The following is a 20,178-nucleotide window of genomic DNA, read 5'->3' on the forward strand; positions in this document are numbered from 1 at the left end:
GGTAATGCAATCGCCATATCATTCAAAGCAAGCTCTAACCCTTGAGCTATGAGCAATAATACAAAGAAAAATCATGAAAAAGTAAAAGGCACACAAGAGGGGTGGAAAAACAAAGGCAGAGTTGGTATCTCATGCATCCGCGATTGCTCCCTCCTCACATTTATACACATAGGATGTGGATTCTCCATTAGTCGACCCCTTTAACCATGGCACTTGGCCATGAAGTTATGTCCCCTCTCACTAACACCTATCAATTGAAGGGTGGATTGAGGAAACTTTATTTCCCTTTAGGGGCTATAAACACTTAATAAGGTTGTTCTTTAGGCACTCCTACCTATTTAGAAAACACCGTGGCGAGTTCAAAGACCTGATTTTGGAAGGGGATCTTTATATTAAGTACTAAATAGCCCATAACACTCAAGCTTGGTTCACTTAGATGCAATAATGATCATTGTCTTTGATGACTAGCTGCTTTCATTAGACTCTTTGTTGTGTTTGTCAAGTGGTTTAGCCCATGTCCTTGTTGAAGAAGTAACTAGGTTCGGTCTTCATTTATTGTACTAGAGTCATGATTTAATATTGTACTTGACAAAAGATGATGTAATTATTGATGTACTTGTCAAAAGAAAAAGGAAAATTTATTTGTAAAAGAAAAAAAATATAATTACTATTGAAATGGGTTTCTTGTTATGTTGTGATCCTATGTCAATGCAACCTTTGAGTGCTCTAGGGGTCTTATTGTCAAATCAAAAGGTCAAAGTCATGATGTACTAGCCCTTAGAGGGCTCATGTATCAAAGAGAAAGTTTAATATTGTAAAATAATGTGCCTAGAAGTCTCCAAGGATAAGTCGACCAATTCTCTTCATGTCAGTTCAAGGAAGGCAAATACACTCTCATGAAAAGGCTATTTAAAGAGGAGCCTTACCTCATTTGGATACACACTTGAAGAAGACATATCTGCTCCATGCGAAAAAGAGAGGGTTGTCTGATCCAGCAAAGTAGCAAGCAAGAGGAGCGAATTTCTGTGGAGATTAAGGAAGAAAAATGTATCTCTGTTTTGGCTATTCACTCGTAAGAGTTACTTGGAGGAACTAGGGTTTCCTCAGTGATTATGTTGCAAAGATTTGTTTAAGGTTCTCACTGGCTTATCCTTTAGGGTTTGGTCTTATATTGGTCTTGCAAGTTTTTCATTGGACATAATCTATAAGAAGAGATATTTTCTGGGTTTACCCTCTCAGGGTTTTGCCTTGGCTTGGAGCCTATTTCTGATGTTCCTATGTTTGCATTATGATCTTCTGTTTGGCATTTATTTGATGATGAAGAAGAATATGATAATGATAATAATGTAACTCTAATATATCACAAGTAAATGTCAATAATATGGAGAAATCGAATAAAATTTGTTGCCTCATCTCTCTGCCCTTGATTTCTCAATAGTCGTAGGCACCTTACCCATAGGTACCCAGGCTACTAAAGAGGCATATTGCTACTATCAAGTGAAGCATTGGGACTCCTCGGCCTCCTAGCAACACCAACATATCACTCATGTATGTTGTGCCACTTTGCACTGGATTTGATGTTTCTTTAGGATGTCACACCTAGACCCAACATGCCCCTAGGTCGGCCTTAGCACCTTATGACGGATGGCAGTTGATTCAGGGCCTATATGAGGATGCTCTCACCTTCAGAGACTTGGTAGGGCTAGTAGCACCTAGAAAGCCCTCAACACTAGAGCAGAGATGGACACTTTTGACTGTTGGAAAACCATCGAGATCATTTTGTGGCGCCCTAGCTGGATTTTGGCACCATAGGGAGCCATTGGGGTGGATCTGAGGGCCAAGCCTTAAATCATGATTTTTACATGCTTCTATATGATAGTTGGCACCTCCTAGCACTAGCACATGGCATTTGATGACCTTTCTATGCATGACTTCAACCCTAGAAGGCTAACAACTCACATGTGTGGGCTTGTTTTGCACTTTTTATCAAAAGCTAGTGCATTGGCTTATAACCCAAGGGTTTCTTGTGATTTAACTTGTTAGTAGGGGCTTTTAGGCTAATATTATGATTCATCCTCATATAAATAGAGGAGAGTGCTTTTCATTTCAATCATCATCACTTGGACTAATTCAACTTCTCTTGGAGAATTTTGACCTCTTTGTATCTTGGCAAGATGTGATCTATAGAGTACTTTGTATATTGGAGCTATTTTCTAATTTCTTGTCTTTGGAGAAGTTATCTTGGATCAATGATGTGGATTATTCATGCATTTCATCCTGTAAGTGAGCTTTGTTGTTGAAGAATATTTCATTTAATGTCTAATGTATGGAATTTAATGGTTATCTAGGATTTTTCTATTGCACCATTGATTATTGTAGATAAATTGCATAGAATCTAGATAACCTCTTTGCATGCATTACTCATATATAGAATGTGAATGGTAATCCCCTCGGTGAGCTCTTGTTGTAGCTTTCCCAAGTGCCTTTGATCCCTCATAAGGATAATAGTTAGGATTTTGTTGCTAGGGCATCAAAATATCCTTATTCCTTTGCAAGATCTAGCTAATCTTAAGCATCCATAAACTCTCCATCAACCTAAACACTAGGCGCTAGCCTTGTCTAGTTAGTGATCAACTTAAATTTTATCCACTAATTGAATTTCGTCTTCTCTCGCTTCTTAAATTCGACCCTATTAAGGATATTCGACCTCAACTAGGGCTTAGTGTGAATTGTTCTAGGAAGGAAATTTTTGGCATTGGAAGGATTCAACATCGAGTAAAAGTGGTTGCCTTAAAATCATTCCTCTTGGTGGCTAATCTCTCCATTTTTCTCCATAATTTCTTTTGCCCTAGCTATTTTGCCATAGGAAAAACCCTAGTTTGGCTAAGCTTCAACTTGAGGACTTCTTAAAGGTTTCATGCATCTTTTCCTTGATATTATTCATTGTTGGAAACCTTTTCTTAGCACTTTGACCTTGGGCCATTCCATTTCATATGCTATCATTCAAGCCCTAGGTCTAGCGTGCCTTAATTAGGCTTCTCTAGAGGATGCGAGTTGCCTTATCACCCTTCTTTGTGCCTTGTTCCTACGTGGAGCCATCCTTTGGGGAGCCTATTGTGCTGCCTTGCACCCCTAAGCTTAGAATAGCCCTTAGGTGACCTATATACTAGGACTCCTCCCATTGGTGAAATTCTTTAAAGTGCAGGGGGTATTGGCTGTGGTGACAGGGGGCCTTTACCCCATTGTTGTCACTTGGTCTAGTGTTTGTCTTGTTGCGTGCCCCTCTATAAGACCTGCTAGATTTTCCTGCAACATGGCCTAACTACAAAGAGATAGGAGGAAGGGAGTAAACTTGCTGTTTGGTTATTCAAGCAAGCAAGAGCCAAGGGAAGAAGAAAGGAAGACACTAGGGTACTTGTCAAAATATGAGTTTAATATTATCTAGGAAAAAAATTCAAGCCTAATACATCTACGTAAATGAAATAAAAATTAGATAAGTCAAAAAAATTTCCACCCAATTATACTATGTGATGTAGATAAAAAATCAATGAATCAAATCAAAGGGAAGGAAATGGCATGGTTGAGAAGCTACTTGAGAAAGGTAGGATTGGTAACACCTATTGAACACTTGCAATCATTGAGCCTCCCATCATGCTCCAATGCAAGTTTTTTTTGGTAGATTACTTGCAAAGTGATACCAAATCAATTCCAATATGAGCAATACCAAGTTAAGTCTATCAAACAATTACGAAAACAACATTACCAAAAGATATATAAAGTTGGCCCTCAACTATGAGATGACCACTAGACATCAATGGTAAATATAAGTTTATAACTAGCCTATGAAAGCAAAAAACAAATCTAACTACTAAATGTCATTAGTAGAAAAACCAAAAACAAAGTGACAAAATTGTGAACTAGTAGCAAGAGGTAAAGGGTGTGATACCTACATTCAATTATACACATCATGAGGGAAAAATATGTTGCCTTCACGTTGGTGATGTGTTGGCCACATCAAGGTGAACTTGCAACTAAGCATTCCAAAGATTATGCATAGAAAATGTGCAAATCCTTCGAGCATAAAAGATAGGAGGCTTAAATGTCCACTTCTTAAGTAGGAGAGGGTAGATAAGGTGAAAGAGAGAAAAGTCAAAATATGAGGAAGAACCACAAGACAAGGAGAGGGGTAATGTTGGCATGGCCACACAAGGTATCCATGGAGCCACAGTTCTACGAGACATTTTAACAAGTCCATTATTTGGGAAAGTGATAAAAGAGAGATGATGATGAGTGATCACTGTTGGAACTCTTACCCCTCATTTCAGAAGAGGTGCATATGCACGATTTGTATTTTGGCAGCAACATTTTAAGCCCAAGGAATGCAAGTCTAAAACTCTGTAAATCCATATTGGATGATGAATATGTGAGAGTGTGTCTGATATCCCCGATGGTGGATGGTCATGGCCGGTCCTCTTGGCCTCATATTCATGGTACTCGGTTTTGGTGGGTGGTAACTCCTTGCCTTGATGGAAATTCTTATGTTCAGTGGTAGAGTTATTATAGAGGTGGACCCATTAAGACTCATGATTTATTGGAACACTTAATGTTTGGTGCTGTAAAGATGCTCACTTATTGTACTTTTCCCCTCATTTCTCCTTAATCCCGATGCACCTATTTGTTCCCCACATGGTTCTCTTAGATTCTTATGTAGTCTATATGCATTTTTTGGCCATGGTGTATTCATCATGTCATAGTTCTTCAACATGGCGGTCTCACATTTTCTAATAGCTTGTGTTTCCCAAAGTAGTTTACAGATCCCAATTCATAGGTTCTCGAGGGTCAATCCCAATGAACGAATGACAACAAATCTTGAAGGATGGATGTGAAATTAGGGGAATGATGAAAAGTGGTAAGTATGGAGTGGTTATGGACATGCTACTTCAATCCAAGTTTCCAAGTAGTGCCTCTCCTATAACCGTAAGCTATTAAAGGAGGTCCCATTGGACTAGGGTTAAAAAAAAGCCCTTGGCAAGGTGATAGAATAAGTTTATTGTCAAGATTGGTCAATCATCCATATCACCCCTTTATCCACGTTAGAATGCCCAAAACATTAAGTAAAAGCACATGACTACAAAATTGTTAAAATACCATGCGAGTGGTGACCCATTCTCCTAAAGAGGAATGTTGTATGGTGAGAGGTGTTTAACCGGTGCAAATAGTGGAGGAATGTGGCATATCACTAGCCTAGATCCATCTTAACTTTAGATCGATCAAGCGCTGAGAGGGATCAAATCTCTCGAGGTGCAAACCTTTCCTTAAGTTTTGCACTCAAAAAAGACGTTTGCATGCTGAGAGATTTGATCCCTCTCAACGCTTGATAGATCCAAAGTTAAGATGGATCTAGGTTGGTTTAATTATTCTCTATTATTAATCCCTATACCACTAATAATCCCTATCCCACACAGATTTTAGTTTTGTTTTTGCACAAAAGTCAATAAGTTTTGACTTTAAGTTAATTTGTTTTCCTTTCAAAACATAGTCAAAGTTTGGTTAAATATATGGATTATTCTCAATTTTTTACATACTAAAAAATATTTTTGTAATTTGATAATTTTACTTATTCAATTTTGAATTGGTTAGAATATTGTGATGTGAATTTATTTCCCTGGCGTGGGCCAATTTATTTTCATTCTTTATCATAATTAAAAATTAATTTAAACAAGCAAATTACCACAAATTATGTTTCCTACTAGTGTAGACACCGCAGATCATAGCAAACACCGTAGATTGTCAAAGTTACTAATGTAGATGCATCAACAACAGATTGTTGGGTCACTGCAATCGATGCATCATCCTGCCTCTAGCGTGACAATGGAGTGGCAACTTGCATGCACATGTTTGAACCTCGTCCGTCTATAACCCAAGGTTCCATGTCATCTTTTCAATCCCAATGGATTTGAATCAAAAACCCTAGGGTGGAACGCAACGACCAAAATGGATCAAGTCCTTCGAAGGCATCATGGGAAGAGAGTAGATATTTCCACTCTTTGCAGACAACCTTCATTTTGCCAAGAATCCTCACGGGCAACCTTGCTAAAATCATATCCAATATGTCATTTGGGAGCCTTCGCCATGTTTCTGCCTCCATTGCTACAATATTTATTTTTCATGGAAAATATAAGGAATACTTTTCTTACATTTGATGCTACAACCATTTTTTATAAGGTCCTCCACAGTGGTGGTGCTCAGTTCGCTCTGACCTAGGATTCAACCTTGCCCGAAGGCTTGAAGAAGTGCTTTTGTTCACTATATATATTGTGACTAGTTAACCATAAAATATAGAAGAATTGAATCTCAGGCTTAATTTATATTATTTCATAACTGATTCAGATAAGAGAGTACTAGCATTTTTTACTATCAAGGTCCAGTTACATAATGGGCTCTCCAACAATGTGTTGTTGGGAACATAGGAAAGGTACCTTCCTTAATTAAGATATTTTGGAAGTCGTCTCTTTGCTAAAAGTAGATATAAATTAGAAAACCTAAATAAATAGCTTTGTTTATATTCAAGACAGGGTAAAAAAATTAGACTTTATTTGTGTTGGCGTGGAGTAATTTTTTGAATGTGCAAATGGTTTTTGGGGCATGGACCATACCTGTTGATGCTATTTTTTATTATAAAGTTAATTATCAATTTATTATTGTTTTTATTTTATTAAATGGATCTAAGTGTTAAATGTTAAATGGATTTAACTTTAATTTAATTTTAAATAATTTGACTGCGTCAACATAACATTACATAACACTTTACAAGATTGCTACCATACTAGGTTGTAAAGCACCTCCCAGTGCAATCATATAATCAACAAATATAGCGCTGCTGGCTGGCTGTCCAAAGTAGGAGAAAAATTTTCTCCTATGAGTTACCCATTTTTGGTGGGTAACATTTGGCTCCAACTTAAGGACATGTGCTCACCATAGAGCACATTGTACATATTCTCGAATAGGGAGTTCATGAGAACCCTGACAATTCCTAGGCTCACAAACTTGTTACTCAGGCACTCAAATCAACTTGTTTACTAGCATGTGTATGAGTTGTTGATCGTCACCCTTGCATTTATATGATACATAAAGGCATACTGAAAAGAAAAGGTTAGCTAAATGTAATCTAATCTATCAGCATGAATAATGAATAATTTGGATGCAACACATTGTTCCATGAAACCTTTGTGTGAATTCTTTAATAGTTTCATTGGCTCCCAGAATTTGTCTAAGAGTTGTTTGCCCTTTTTGACTGTGGTCCATCTATTGTTGAATGCTTGATGGAAAAGGCCCATCTATTTCACATAGCAATTATTTTATAATTTATCCCTAGAATTATTTCACTATTAAATTAATTTTCTGAACAACTGAAAATAAACACACTATTATTTTTAACTTTTCATTATAAATTTGCAGCGAAAAGTACTTAGAAAAATCAATTACAAACAATGCAAATCTGCCCAATCAAATCTTCCTTCACATTAGTTTTTTGGAAATTTTAGAGCCTTGACCCATAGAGAAATACATAGAAATTACAACAATAATTAAACCTGGAAATGGCTCTCTAGATTTTCAGCCGAAGGAAAATTTAATCTCATGAAATTGGCTGCTTTGGAGAATATCTTAGCCTTGGTAAAATCTCGGCCTCCCCCTGCAAATATAGGCCCTCCTAGCCCTTATGGCTATGCTTGGGAAGTCTTGGCCTGCACAGGAATCTCAGACTCTCTGCAAATCTTGACCTTTCTCTTTCCTCAATCTCGGCCTCTACAAATTTTCCTTCCAGAAAACCCTTCTTGCACACTTTCTTCTCTTTAGTCAATTGAACCTCTAGGTCCTTGGGAAAATCACTTCCTCAATTGTGATTTGTGTTTTCAACCTCTCTGTTAGGTTCCCTTTATAATTTCTTATTGAGTCAAATACCTAATCTCTAAAGTGATAGAGTTCTAGGATTAAATCCTAATCCTATTAGATCAACGGTGGAGATTAGATCTAATCTAAGTCACTTAAATAATTAAATTATTTATCCTTAGAAACTTTAGCCCAATAGCCAACATTTATCAATAAATTAATTAATGTGTGCTTTTTCTAAGGTAAAACTTAGGAAAGAAATCATAATACTTGCTCCTTTCAAACAAAAACCCAATGTTCCACCAAGGTTCCGGGATGAGGGGGCGAGGGAGCGAGGGGGCGTGGGAGCGGCCTATGCAAAAGCTCCCTACCATTTTTTAGGAAACGTGGGGGAGCGTCAGGGTCTTAAAAATTTATAAATATAAAATATAATTTATTAATTGAGTCCACTATAACAATTTGGTTTGAATTGAAAAGCTGCAAAGCATGATCATTGATATGAATATCATTTGACATTATCCAAATTTATAATATCATATAAAATAATAAATTTAAAATTCTAATTTATAATCATACATCAATGATCATACATTATGATTAAAGTTTAAAGTTTAACTGATTTTCAACTTATAATATTAATATATGAAGAGCCTATTTGGCAATGCTTCCATAGGACTAGCCCATAGGTCTGATATACCTTCACAATTCTGTTTTAGATACTACTAACCTAGAGAAGAAGTCTAAAAGAAATCATTTTTGGAACTTGGACTAAACGGAACCTGGATGCTTTTTCCACAGGTAAAGACCAGTCACCATAGGCCTAATATAGTAATAGGCTGATTTTCTATTGTTTATTCAGTTCCCAGGTAACCATTGCGACAACCATAACCTTGTGCCATAGATTTTTCCTTCGGCAATCTCATGCAAAAAATGATAGACACGTAAGTGGAAGTTACTTTCTTCTTTTCATGTTAGACTGCTTAGTTAGTTTCCATTTTACAGATCCTGTTGGTTTCTTTCTTTGAGCGAATGTATATTTTGAACCCTTTAAGTTCTCATGGGATCAAAATTAGATGTCAGGGCAGAATTTTGAGAAATCATATATGAAAGTAGTTGGCTGGCTGGTGGAATATTAACATTCTGTATTTTAATCAGGTCTTATTATATCAACAATATTATATTTCAGTCAGGTCTCATCAACACAACGCATGGTAGTCAAGGAGGCAGTGTTTTAAGTTTTTACAAGTCGGATTTTTCACCCATACTTGTGGTTAATTGGTTCCTGGAAACAAAATAGTCAGATCCACTTTTCAGAACATGTGACAGTAGGCTCTTTTCCTAAACCTACTATCACCATGAACGGGGAGAGCCCATATTGAACCGATTCAAGGTCTTGGTTTTCCTAGCTTGCACTTTCAACAAATTGTATTAATTCACTGACTTTTTTTAGGTAATTTACCTTTTGTATACAATTCCTAATACAATCAATAATGATACAGGCACTGTTTATTAAATATACTATGCAATTTAATTTGAGATCTTGCTAACTTAGTGGCAAAAGAAGCCATTTTTGGGGACGTGGACTTAAACTGCCTGTCTTTCCATAGATCTAACCCATTGGACTGATATAGCTTAACAATCCTATTTCAGATCTTGCCAACCTAGTGTAAAAAATATTTAAATAAGTCATTTTTGGCACTTCGACTCAACCTGAGAGGCTTGTTAATTACCAAACTAGTTCTTGACATAAAACTTTAAGTTACTACAACGAAGTTCTAGAGCGAGGGAGTTTTTTAAATTATTTTTCTGTTTCATGGATTCCATCGTGGAATTGCAAAGGGTCATGACTCATTACAATATATACACATTGAGAAGCTGCATTCAACTCATAGTCTTCAGCACAGTCAAGACTCAAGTTTGGTTGACACTGCTCTGAGACAGACGCTGTGATGATTGTCCAAAAGCATTCTTACGCAGTTACGCAGGCGACAGTGGCAAAAGCTCATGACATGAAATGTTACTAATCTGTTAAGCTGTAGCAGTCCGCTCCTCGCACACAGGCTGCTCGCACGATGCTTGAAGGGAGGTGCTGCTCGCACGATGCTCGATGGGAGCTGTCAACTGCTACTTGTAGGACGCTCGACCAGAGGGAGGGAGGAGTTTTGGAATGATGAATCCGAACAATGAAATCCAACACTGTGAGTGGAGTGCTCAGTGAACTTGCAAAGGCTGTGAGTGTGTTGTTCATGGTTCAGGGTGCCGGTTTTATAACATGAAACAACGATTTTCCAAAACCCTAAATGTTAATTAACTCTTAATTAAAGATTAAGTTCAGCGTTTAGTTAATTAAAATGGTTTTTAATGCATTAAAGGTGTGCCTCGTCCCCCCTCGTCCCCCCACGCCCCCCCCCCCCCACGTCCCCCTTTTCGGAAACGCCCCCTCAGGGAAGGGAAATGTTTCCCTGGCACGTCCCCCTGAGTTTCCTCCATTTTGGAAGCGTGGGGAAACATCCCCTACTCGTGGCCAAGTCCCCGGAGCGCGGGGGAGCGAGGAAACTAGACCCCTAGGGGGGGGCGAGTCCCCGTGGAACATTGCAAAAACCTGAAGAAGACTCTCTTGCATGTTAAACACAACCTATGTAGAAGACCTTCTGATGCTATAGACATCAATACTCTCTCCTACCAAGGAAGGGATTTTCCACCAATCCAGCTTATCCCTGTTGAACACAAACTTCTCTTTCACTAGGGGCTTGGTGAGAATTTTTGACACTTGCTCATCTGTGGATATGTATAATGTATTGTAACCTCACAACACCTCTCTGGTCCCTATCTGTGATGAAGTGGTACTTTATCTCTATGTGTTTGAACTTGTTGTTGTATCTCTCCTTGAGGACAGTTTTTGGCTGGGAAACTGTTCCAAGGAAACAACAAACCTGCTTTAGGCCCTTCCTGGCCCTTGAACTAGAGGGGGCTCCCTCAAATATTATGAGGCTTATTTACCGTTCACTGTCACTGAACAATAGCATTTTAAGCACAGTGGCCAATTTGTATGTTGGGGGTTTGTTGATAGGTGGTCACTAATGGGTTAAACTCATTGCTTTAAGGCAAAGACCTATCTCTCTAAAGGTTTAACCAAAATGCCAACAATCAACCATGATAGAATAATAACAACTTGAAAGATGAGAATGGAAGACTTAAGAAGATATCAAACAACATCTATATTCAATCTGAACATATAAATCACCTGATAGGACTAGAAAGCATAAAGAAGATCCTTCAATATCTCAACAATAGTACACATTTCAACTGTATAGAATTAGGGTGACAATCTATAAGTGCAGAGGGATAATACCCGCCTGTATTATAATCTCAGTGTTGAACATAACATCACCGAGGGAAGTGAGGGAAGCTGATTCTTAGCTTTGCCTCTCCTATGTTCCACACAATCTCGGTGTCTAGATGAACAAATTATGGAAAATACAAAGAAATCACACTCATAGAAGATAACATACTGCCATAAACTGAGGTAGGAATCCTCTGATTCAAACTTCAGAAAAAGAAAGTCTTCAAAATGTAGTTTACAAGTTTTGGCCCCAAAAGCCAACCCCTATTATATTCAAAATGATAATATTTATAAGAAATTCCAAAGCTACAAGCTGTTACAAGCTTTAGGAATAAAAATCTAACAAACTTAAACTAGACAAATTTATGATTTGGTGCATAAAATCAGGAACTGAAAAGAGCTGATTGCTTTCAAATGTGGAATAAAATCCACAGTTGTTGAGTATTCTGCCAGTCGTGTCCTTTGAATGCTTTAAACCTGTCTGAAGATACTCATTGAATTTCTAGAAATAATCCTCAACCTGCTGATCCTTCTCCTTGAAATCTGAGTTATATGTTCCACTGTTGCCATAAAACCTGGAGATGAGCTTCAAAGTCCAAGATATGCTTGGCCATCTGTTTTGACTAGTTGTTATACTATAATCTCCTAATGAGTCATATTACCAGACTTGCTAGACCTCATTAAAATAATTTACCACTGGGATTAAACAAATTACATAGAATAATTGTAAAAATAGTGGAAGCACTATTTACTTCATTGCCTCCCTCTGACCTTCCATATTTTCATGCAAATGGATAACCTTATGGGAAGTGTGGCACCAAGTACACTAAATCTATCTTAAAACTCTCCTCTCTACTTGTGGAATAACCTGAGATTTGGCTGGAACATCTTGGAAATACACAGGGATGACTCCTCATGGATCGAGAGTGCTTTATAACGAATTAACAATGGCATATGTGTGAAAATTCCTATCCTCAAGAAACGTCTATTGCAGCAAAACTGAATCTACTTCTCCTACTTGATTTTAATATACATTATTAAGTTATTTTCTGAATACTGAAGTAAATTACTTCTGTAGCCTACACTACTTTAAATTTGATTACATGAAACAAAAAACTGAGCAAAGAACAAGATACATAGGACACAATTATTTTTGGACAAAATAGTCCCTGGAAAAACCCAATGCGGGAAAACTGGTGCAACAACTTTGAGGGTTTTCTATTATTAGGCAGTAGTTCTGAATACAATGCTGGTTGCCCTCCCGACAATCCAGTGACTGAGAAAAAATATAATGGCGGAAAACTGAGTGAGATTACCTCACTTCACCCGACAATTTCCCGCTGATCCGACAGCGGAATTGGCTAACCCCGGCTATCTCTGCGCTGGCTCTGCGTTAGCCTTACAGGCTCTACGTCAGCTTCTGCCTCCTGCGTCAACCTTCTCGGCGGTTCCTCGACAATTTTTGGCTTTCTGCGTGAGGGAAACTTCACTTCTGCGCTGGCCCTTTTGGCTCTGCATTAGGCTTACGTGGGCCCAGATTGGCCTAGCGTTAGTTCTTCTAGCTGCTGCGCTACCTCCACTAGTGGCTCTCCGCCTCTCTGTCCAGTATTCCCGAACTATCCCTGCCCCTCTGCTGCAGAATGATCGCCTAGTTCAAATTTCTCAACTTCCTAGCCCCAAAAATTGAACTCCAAATCAATTCATTCTCTCCGTGTGTATTTCTAAATGAACCCCAAACCTCCTTCTTATACTTTTCTTGTTAAGACTTAACGACTGAGATTAAGTCTCTAATAAATGGCTAAGATTAAAACTTGACTTGATCCGCTTTCTAGAACATTCTCACCCATATTTTGATTAATACCCATTAATACTTTAATTTTACTTAGGAATCTGATTAAAAATATTAATTATTTTAATAAAATACAATCTGAGTGGAATTTCACCAAACGATTTCTAGGTTCTTTAGAACTCATGTGCCTCAGCCTCTCCACCAATTTTCATGGCTAGAGCACATCCAATGCTACCAAAAACTAACACTCCCTCTTAGCGAGGAAAGTGCTCTAGCAACCATGTCCAACTGCATGCTGTTTTGTCTATGAAGCATCTCTTTTCCGCACTGTTGCTGCCACCAAAACTGTGCTGCTATTTCTACTGTACTGTTGCCCATGACACTGCCACTACCACTGCTGCATTTGTACTATAGCTCCCTCTGCATGTGCTGCTAACACTGCCACTGCTAGCTCTGCATTGCGTCATTTTCCAATTGTTGCTGCGCAACAAAGGAAAAACATCCAAAATTATTGAACTAACTGTGTTCAGCATAATACCATGAATGTTTGTTAATTTTAGGTATGTCCTATGCTTAGAGCAATTTATTTCAATTTTCATAGTTAGCTCAATATCTTTTCTAGATTAGCAATCACATCAACATTAAAGTAAACTGCAGATAGAACATAAACATAAATTGCAAAAGACAAGCCAAGACAAGAGGACACAATATGTGGCGCTAGCCAGGGACAAACCCCAATGTGGGGAAACCCTTGATCAATTCTTCTTATATGTTCTTCAATAGTTCAGCAAAGAGAGAGAGAGAGATAGTACATTTACAACAGAAGTCAACACTTTGACTTATCTAGATAAGAGCATAGATCATCTCTAAGAAGATGATACATGAGATCAGTTGAAGACATGCTGCTTCAACTGATTCTCCAAGGTGACTCCTTCACCTATCATTGTGCTGCATCTCGTCATCATGTTGCACCTTACTGCACCATGCTGCACCCATCATCACAATGCTGGACCTTATGACCATGTTGTACCCATCATATTGCTGCACCTTATGCTGCACTGCTATCCCATTGTTTAGCATTGTTGTACCTTGTGCCACTGCTGCACCATGCTGTCACCCATGTGCTTGCTGCACCATTGTTGCTTCGTGTACTTGCTGCACCAAGTACCATACTGTTGTCCCAATGTGCTTGTAGCACTATGCTTGCTGCACCTTGTTGTTGTTGATGTCCCATGTACCATACTATTACAGCACCATGAACTTGCTGCACTAAATACTAGTTGTCCCGTGTACCATACCACTATGTACATCCACCAATTTGGCTCACAGAGACTGCCCAACAATCTGGTCCAAACTGATCCTCAACACCTACAAGAAATGTCATAGACAACATACCTTAGCTCACTGTTTTGAGGTCTGATTTGTTTGCAACAAACTGGTTAGGGCTTCCTAACAGTCCTTGTTAGGCCCCTCTAATAAGCACCTAAGGACTCCTACAACTGTGTTCTTCCCTTCTAAGCTTGCTACTCCAACACGCTGTCCTTAAGGCTAATTCCTAGCCCCAAGACTCTCCAACTAGCCCTCTGATTACTTCAGAACAGGCCTCAGTATCTTGTTGTAGCAGTCGCTGCCCTAGATCACAAGAAGAGAACCATCAAAATCGTCAAAAGTAGCCTAGTTTTCCATTACACAACTCAGCCCTCCTGCTTGGTTGTCTAACCTTCAAAACAGTCATGAGAAGGTTACAGACTCCTTCGTTGAGGTGCCTACTAACCCGCGGCCTGAACATAAGATATTCTCTCCAAAATGCGAGTTCTCCTTCCTATGTCTTCTCCAAATCACGCTGTCCATAATTACCTCGACCTTCCTAACAACCAGGTTAGGACAACGTATGGGATTGTTGTGTCATCCCTTATTACCTAGGGCACCTAACCCTCCTTGACAGCGTGTGTGAGTCTTCTTTAGATTAGTGTAGATAGATCCTTCCTTGACTGCGACTAGGTGTTATGACCTCTTTAGGACAACGTTTAGATCTCTCCTCCATAGCTGTGTTGAGAGCTAGATCATCCTCCTTAGGACTGCGTTTAGGGCATCTAGTTTAGAACTGTGTTTAGGGCTTCCTCCTTAGGACTGCGTTTAGGGCTTCTACTCTTAGATTTCTCTTCCACTAAAACCCAAGACAAGTGGAGAGAAATCAAGAGAGAAGTGTGTGTGAAATGACTCTCAAATCATCTCCTTTGATACTAAAACGTTGAGCACATGTGGGTGTTATTTAGTTGCTGGCCGACCTTGATGAATTGTCTTATAACACAAATAAATTCATAACTCCATGAATACTTATTGAATCGGATGATCTTTAGATCAATCCTACACCTCTCGATGAGAGGGATCCATGAAAAATATCAGTTGCCATAAATAAGATGACCCACATGGAGTTTGGCTCTAGTTGCCAATTTTAACAATGTTGGAATCTTCTGCGCTGCTGCTGACTTCTGCACTGTGTCGTCTGCACTGCTGCCAACCTTGCTATGCGCTGATCAGTGTTTGGTCTCAGGCTACTGCATCTTTCTCTCCAAACAATTCCACTGCATCATCTGACACTAAGTCCATCTTGCTACAGTTGAATCTCAGGTTCCTATAGCAAGGAATTGATCCAAGAGGTGGACTCCACAAGGATCCTGCCCACATGTAGTCGTCCTGACTACAGCTCAATATCGCCCCATTTCCCTTCGGTAGATGCGTGGGCACTCATGGCAAATTCATCTTTGTCAATTTTTGCTGGAGCAGCCTTAGGATCATGTTTCTCATCCTTATCCTTTTGCTTCAAAGGACACTGGGATGCAAAGTGACCCATCTCGCCACATCTGAAACATTTCACCTTCGAAATGTCCTTCTGCTTTTGTTTCTGCTATCCCTTTGATGCTAGAGCTGCGTTCTCCTCCTCCTCCTTGGTCTTCGTGCAACTCCCACTGCTGCCATTGAGGTTGACCTTAACGAGATCCCTCCTTAAGTCTTCTTGTTGAAGGGCTGCTCACATCTCCTCCCATGAAGGTAGTCTTTCCCTGCCCAATATACTTTGGACAAAGACTTGCCATTCATCCGAGACTCCATTCAGGGCCGTCCTTACCATTGCGGTAGACGGAGGAGTATACCCCACTGTAGCAAGCTGGTATCTGGTGTCTTGAAGACGTTGAAGATAGGAGTTAACCCCTTCTCCCTTTTGCATCAATGTATACTGCAACTTTTGTTCTAAGTACATCTTCCGCTGCTCGGAAGAACCTTCATACAGTGAAGACAAAGCTTCCCACATCTCTCGGGCTGTATCTTTGCCCTGCAAGTGTGAGACCACATGATCTCGAACTCCATCGAGTATGAACCTCTTCGCCTTCCCCTGCTCGGCCTTGTACTTCTTCTTCTGATCATTGTCTGCCGGAACAACCACAACACTCTTGACGTAAGCTTCGATATCGTACTCCTCCAGAACAACTAAGATTCTGGTCTTCCATATGACATAATTGGAAGCTCCTTCCAACCTGTCCTGATCTCTGAGCCCATGTGATGCCATCTCACCCAAACTGTCGAACTAACTCCTCTAGTCACTGCTCAACACTGATCTGCTGTCCGGCAAGTGAAGAAATTGAACTTTTGGTGAGAAAAGTCCTCTAGGGAGAAAATTCCCCTTCTATTAGTCTTCGCTCTTTTTCGACGGATTTTTGCCCTGATAGAAACTGTGCCCTTCAAGCACTGCATTGAGGCTTTGCATCACTCCCTCTGCCTCTGCAAGCTCATGAACCGAAAATCGTACCTCTTTGTCGACTCTCTCAGAGAGAAATTTCCTCGGAATCTCTGCTTTCCCGGTAAGCACTGTGCACTCCCTTCAAGGGGATTCGAATTGCTACCAAATGCAGCTTTTGACCTCTCTGCGCAGCGCTGGATCTGCTCTTCCTGTTTCAAAATCAATGCTTTGAAACCATGTGAAAATTCCTATCCTCAAGGAACCCCTACTGCAGCAAAATTGAATTTACTTCTCCTACTTGATTTTAATATACATTATTAAGTTATTTTCTTAATACTGAAGTAAATTACTTCTGCAACCTACACTACTTTAAATTTGATTACATGAAACAAAAAACTGAGCAAAGAACAAGATACATAGGACACAGTTATTTTTGGACAAAATAGTCCTTGGAATAACCCAATGTGGGAAAACTGGTGTAATAGCTCTGAGGGTTTTCTATTATTAAGCAGTAGTTATGAATACAATGCTAGTTGCCCTCTCGACAATCTAGTGATATAGAAAATATATATTGGAGGAAAACTAAGTGAGATTACCTCACTTCACTCGGCAGTTTCCAGCTGATCCGACAGCAGACTGGCTAACCTCGGCTATCTTCGCGCTGGCCCTGTGTCAACCTTACAGGGTTTGCATCAGCTTCTGCGCTGTCTCTTCTGCCTCCTGCATCAACCTTCCCGGCTGTTCCGACAGTTCCCCGACAGTTTCTGGCTTTTTGCGTGAGGGCAACTTCACTTCTGCGCTGGCCCTTCTGGCTCTGCGTCAGGCCTGCGTGTGCCCAGATTGGCCCAACGTCAGTCCTTCTAGCTGCTGCACTGCCTCCACTAGTGGCTCTTCGCCTCTCTGTCCAGTATTCCCGAACTATCCCTACCCCTCTACTGCAGAATGATCACCTAGTTCGATTTTCTCAGCTTCTTAGCCCCGTAAATCGAACTCCAGATCAATTCGTTGTCTCTATGTGTATTTCTAAATGAACCCCAAGCCACCTTCTTATACTTTTTTCGTTGAGACTTCAACGGCTGAGATTAAGTCTCTAATCAATGAATAAGATTAAAACTTGACTGGATCCGCTTTCTAGAACATTCTCACCCATATTTTGATTAATAACCATTAATACTTTAATTTTCATAAGTTTAGACTTAGGAACCCCATTAAAAATATTAATTATTTAAATAAAATACAATCTGGGTGGAATTTCACCAAATGATTTCTGGGTTCTTTAGAACTCATGTGCCTTAGCCTCTCCACCAATTTTCATGGCTAGAGCACATCCGATGCTACCAAAAACTAACAATATGAATGAAGAACTTCGCTAGTTTATTATATTTTATTTATTTATTTTTAACTAGGTTGTTCAAATAACAATGGTGTAACCGGGCAACTCAAATTCTTTATTGCATGGTCTTAAATTACTAAATGGAAGGAGCTTGAGTTCCCAAGCAATGTCCTGTGTAACTACCTGAACAACCTCTGCACTCTTGTATACATTATGTGTGTTGATGACAACCTGTGCATATGCATTGCCTCTGGTGTATTCCTGATTTTCCTAGGAGTTTCATCCCACATGCTTTCATAAAAGTTGATGGATCGATCAAAATCATTAACACGAAGCATGATTTGACAAAGTGGCTCTGTTGTTGGACCTATTTGAACAAGCTCAAACTGTAACCATCTAGATTCTTCACAAAAGCTATCACCGTGCTCTCCCCTTTAACTGTTTAACATGACTTGGTTCTCTTTTGATATTACCTCTTTTCGTTTGAATGTCTTCAACCAGCTTGGAAATATTTCCAATTGCAATTGCAAAGTGTCGAAACCCTGTTTCAATATTGTAACTTTTGACTTCATAATTATATGCCAACTTTTAAACAAAATGAGAGTCCTCTGGTCCATATCCAAGGAAAGCATTTGAGTATTTCTCCTTGGGAAAGTCTTAACAGCTTCATTCCTAAGCATGAAACATCCAGTATAGAATTTTAATGTTTCTCTCTAAATTTACTAACTCCATATCTGAAGGCTTTATTGTTGTCACTGCCACATTTGGATTTATAAAAACAGTCTCTGCATTATAAACTCTAGGGCCATGATCTGTTGAAGGAGTAAGAATTGAGAGCCACAAACATTTGGAGGATATTTGTTGATGGAGGAATGCGGACAGGAAGGACACTCACTGCTAATTACATACACCATGACTGGAACTGTATTAAATACCAAACCTGCTCCATATGAATTGTAAAATGCAAGGACACTCGCTGCTAATTACATACACCAAAACTGGAACTGTATTAAATATCAGACCTGCTCCATATGAGTTGTAAAATGCAAAAGCTAGGTCCATAACATAGGAAATCAGTACCGAGTACCATTTGAGGGGAGGAAAAGTGGAAGGTATTAATCCAACAGAAATTGCTGCAAAACCAACATTACTAGCAGCTGCTACCTAAACTGGAATTCTGTGTTTCATAAATATCTCCTTTTGCCTTTGTTCCTTCACTGTTTTTGCATTATCATTAACTTGAACATTATTAATGAGAGGAATGGCATTTCATTTAGCATACTAGGTATAAATTTCCTTCCTAGTGATACTTATTATCTTGACAAGGTTGTACAACCCATCACACAGAATATGAGAAATAGCTACAAACACCTTATGTCCATACAGGCCTTTGAAGTCATTGCTACGAAGGTCTGCTAGATACCAATCACCTGCACATTTGCTGATAAGATGCTACAAGCAGCCCCAGAACATTATTGCCCCAAGCAAAACTGAACAGTTGACATTGTGAGGGCAGATAAGGCCACATCCATTGTCGGTTGGACTAAAGTCAGAATAGAATGTGTTCTTGTATGCTTCTAGCCTTTCTTGCAATCTCAACACCTTTCAGATTATGAAAACTATTAATCAACAAATGTTAAAGAAGGATTTTTAATGTCTTTGAACCTATTGCCTAGATAGTCAGCTTCAATTAAATTATATGTTTTTTGGTCCATGGCAATCATGTATGTCCCAAAACTACTTGAACACCAACCATCAAGAGCAAATTAACATTGCCTTTTATAGCTTCCTGCTCATTCACCCAGGATCTGCAATAAAAATCTAACACTAGGATCTGCAATAAAAATCTAACCTAATGGCTTCTTCAATCTCAGGCCCTTATTATTATGGATTTGAGTATTGGAAACGCTGAGAGGGGGGTGAATCAATATTCTTAGCAATTAGTAACTTATTAGTCTTTTCATAGCGTTAGTTAATCTTCAATAGTATTTAAAAACCATAAATAAACAGTAGATAGTGAACACAAATATTTCTAGGTGGAAAACCCCCTCCAGGTCAAAAACCACCAGACGCTTTTCTAATAAGTT

At 39.1% G+C, this 20,178-nt stretch overlaps 1 pseudogene; it reads right to left on the reverse strand.

Moving 5' to 3' along the window:
• Positions 1–18,169: 18,169 nt before the first annotated feature.
• LOC149259640 (putative lactoylglutathione lyase pseudogene) lies at positions 18,170–19,040 on the reverse strand (annotated as a pseudogene).
• Positions 19,041–20,178: the final 1,138 nt, after the last annotated feature.

This window comes from Pinus tabuliformis, chromosome 6 (assembly GCF_031772625.1).
Source record: "Pinus tabuliformis cultivar Carrire ecotype Pingquan chromosome 6, CPIR1, whole genome shotgun sequence".
In the NCBI taxonomy this organism is placed as follows: domain Eukaryota; kingdom Viridiplantae; phylum Streptophyta; class Pinopsida; order Pinales; family Pinaceae; genus Pinus; species Pinus tabuliformis.